The sequence below is a fragment of the Nicotiana attenuata genome, chromosome 10, assembly GCF_001879085.1.
Source record: "Nicotiana attenuata strain UT chromosome 10, NIATTr2, whole genome shotgun sequence".
Classification (NCBI taxonomy): domain Eukaryota; kingdom Viridiplantae; phylum Streptophyta; class Magnoliopsida; order Solanales; family Solanaceae; genus Nicotiana; species Nicotiana attenuata.
This window is the reverse complement of record NC_031998.1, coordinates 7,372,448-7,376,408: the sequence shown is the minus strand read 5'-3', so window position 1 is coordinate 7,376,408 and position 3,961 is coordinate 7,372,448.

Here is a 3,961-nt window from a genome sequence, read left to right as displayed (position 1 = left end):
CCCCACCCTTCCTTAACTACCCTAACCCCCCCCTCCTTTTCCCCCAAAACACACCGACTAAACCCCCCCCCCCCCCATTCCCTTTCTTTTCTCTCATCTCTCTCCTTCCCTCTTCTTTCATCTTCCTCACAACCAAAACCCTAAATCCCCAATCTCCCCCAACTTTCTTCTTCTTCCATTCACTCCATTCATCTCCAAGGTAAGCTTCTTCTCTTCTCTTCTCTTTTCTTCACATAGCTTAGTGTAATTTAGTTTCCACTAACCCTAGGTAGTATTGTAGTGTAAAAATTTTAATTTTTTTTCTTTTTTATTTCTTTTTCTCCATTATTTGCTTCTTTTGGCCATGATTGATGCTTAGATGGTTGGGTTTTCATTATGCTTAACTTGTGGGGGATTTGTAGTATGTTTGGAGGCCTAACAAAAAAAAAATTTAGGGTGAAGCTTGATGGAGGGGCCTATATGGCCGAAAATCAGGGGTGTGTTGTAGATCTTGGAGCACTTTGTGCTCTTCTTAATTGGTGGTGGTGGTGGCAGTTGACATATTTCACTGGTGAGGGGTGTGTGGGGTATTATTTGGAGGAATTGACAAATTGATAGTGGTGTGAGGTAGTAGTAGAGGTTGGCCATTTGGGGAAACTTACTAATTGGGTATCCTGGCATTGATTGGCTAATGGAAACTGTTTGGTGCCATCGGGTGGCGAAGTCTGAGTAACCATCCGAATGGCACATTTTAGGATGCATCTGATAGTTGCCCTGAATTGTTTGCAGGTAATATGGCCCGAAAAAGGCAAAGAGGCTCGGCAAGCACTTCCCACGTGCCAACATATGATGAAACCAGGTTCCAGTCTCAGGGGGCAGAGGACGCATTTCATGTTAACGCCACCAAAACCTTTGTCCCTGAGATTGCTGTTGACCGGGCTGCCTTCCGTATGAAAAGTGCAGACATGTATGAGGAAATCCGAAGGAGGGAGATGGAGTTCTTGTTTGATGAGCCTGAGACGGCAAACCCGATGATAGTCTGGGAGTTCTGCGCGAACTGCCCGGAACATTTGGGCTGGGAGGTGATTGTGCGGGGCAGGGTAGTGGATGCCTCAATTCGGAAGATTCGCCAGGTCTTGCAGTTGCCCCAGTTTACTGGTGACATTGATCATTACCATGATGCCCAAAGGGTCTCCTGGGACACCATGCTTGCGACAATCTGCGCAGAGGATCAACCAATCTGGATACAGGAAAACATTACCCTTCACTCCAAGTCGTTCACACATGAGGCCAAGTGCTAGTTCACCATCATTTGCAGCCGGTTCTTGCCCACAAGCAACACGACAGATGTGAACCACCTACAGGCTCTACTGGTGTGGTGCTTCGTCACCAAGAGGGACTTTGATGCGGCGAGAATTATTGGTGATGAAATGATCCTTCGGTCATCTCTGCTATCTAAGGGGTTTTACTTCCCCTCACCGGTGACGAGGTTGTGTCTGCTAAAAGGTGTCCCCACCAGTCCTACAGATGGAGCTTTGCCCGCAAAAACACCATTCAGAGCTTCTAGGATCACAGTGGACAGAGATGCACCCACAACCATTGAGATTGATGATGAGGATGACGCCACGGCACCCATGGCACCTTCCAGGAGAACCTATGAGGAAGCCGGATCCTCTCGGCGACCCCATACTGGGGCAGGGTTCTCTCAATCACAGTCCAGCCGGCCCATGTTACGTTCTATGGAGGAAGAGGTCGCAGATCTTCGCACCTCAGTCGATGGCCTACATGTGCGTATGGATGCCATGTCTCAGCAGCAAGCCAGGTTAGAGAACCGGTTTATGGCTTGGTTCCGTGCTTTGGGGAGGGCTTGTCATGTGGACCCCAGCACCGTTTCCGACTCCGACTGATGCTCAGGGATGTCTTCTTACCCTTCTGCTATTTATTTGTGATATGACATGGGGACATGCCATAATTTTTTGTGTGGGGTGAGAGACGTGCTTTAGTGGTGTATTGTTAGTGTATATATACATTGAGTATGTTGTAGTTCTGTATCTTTGTTGTTGTATATAATTGGATGTACTCATCTTACAAGTAACTGACTTGGCCCAGCGACGGACACTTGTCTTGCTTGAACACTCATGTGAGTGTGTTGACAAACTAATTCGGAATGAGTTACATGGCAAGTGTGTGTGAGGAAATACCTGTATTCTGTGCTTGCATGCGATACCTAGAACTTGCCCGGTGTGTTTGCAAAGCGAAGTAGAAGTTGTTTGGTCTTAGAGATGATTGAGGCATTTCTTTGTGTAGCCGGTCTAATTATGAATCCACCTGTACGTATCACCATAGTTAACCCCTTTGAGCCTAAAGCCTCTTTCTTTGATAACCTTGCAATAACCTACATCCATGTGTTGAATAGCTTGACTGTTTGACCCTTTGCCTCCTAAAAGCACTTGAATTGTTAAAGATCATGTAAAAGTCAAAGTGTGGGGTGATAAGGGAGTAGGAAAAGGGAATCAGGAAAATACTTGAATGGTGCAATGGTAGTTGAAAAAAAAAAGAAAAAAAAATAATAATAATAAAAAAATTATATTGAAATATAGAAGAAGGACCTTGCAAATAGGTGGTCCTAAAGTAGTGAATGGCAAGAAAAGCCAGTTGCACCTAGAAAAGTGGGGGTAGCTTATGAAACAAGTGTGGAAGGATGACTGGGCTGAACATGGAAATCGGAATAAAGGAAAAATGTATTAAAAGTGCTTAGGGAGGTTAGTCACTGTATCCAAATATATCCTACCCGTCCCTTAGCCTACATTACAACCAAATAAAGACCTCTTGATCTTAGACTAAAACAACTCGATTAGTATAGTACTACACTAAGGGCAAGCTTATGGTGTATCTGTGTGGCATGTGAATGTTCTTTGCTGAGAGTGAGTGAATTCTTTCTATCTATAGTTCCTTGTGCTTGATTTTATATGTGTGGAACTTCTCTAAAAAATGTGATGTGAGGGCATGTGACTCGGGAAGAAAAAGCAAGTTTTCACCTCTGTTTAGAGTAACTAGAGTAAGCACGTGTGTGGCATGGCATTAGAGTCTTCATCTGAGGTGTGGCTGTTGCACTGCTTAGGTTGTTCTTTCATAATGGCGGGTGTGACATAAAACTAGGTAATGCATCGAACGATTAGGCCTAGAAGTGTGGTTCAACTTGCTCGAGGACGAGCAAAGATTTAAGTGTGGGGTGTTGATAATAGGTGAATTGAACTATGATTAAGCCCTAAAAGAACCACTTTCTTGTAGAGTTTTTATGGTAAAAGTGATGACAAAATGCTCTTATTAGTGTTTTTCATGTTTTGCAGGTTACATACAATAAAAGAAGGCTATGAAGTACTTTGGGGATCAATTATGGAGGAAAAAGAGGCCAATCGCATAATATCCGCCAAGTGCACCATGTGAAATGCACAAACCAGAACTGGAGATGAACTGCCGCGGTCCCGGCGTAACCGCGGTGGGACCGCGGCGAGAAGCTATTGCAGATTCAGAGAGGTCAATTGGCCGCGGTCCTAGCGTAACCGCGGCATGAGGCGTAAAATTGAGGGACTGAAGTGCAAAACACGGAATTCTTAGCCCAAAAACCCTATTTAAACAATAGAACTCGCCCAAGGGAGGCATGTAATATTTTAGAGAGTACTTTGGCAAGGAAAACAAGTGTGAGAGATCACCCAAAACATCATTACTCTTATTCTTCTTTATTTTTCTTGCAATTTATGATTATGAATCTTTTAGTAGTTTATTTCCCCATTGTCATGAGTAGCTAAAAACCTTAATCTAAGGTTTTGGTGGAACCCGTTGGGGATGACTTGGTTGTTTATTATATAATTGGATTTGGTTGTTAATCTCTAATTGTTCATCTATGTTTTGATTTGTGGATTAGTTGAAAGGGTCCCTCGAATTATCCGTTCCTATTTATTATGTATCTATTTTGAGTAGA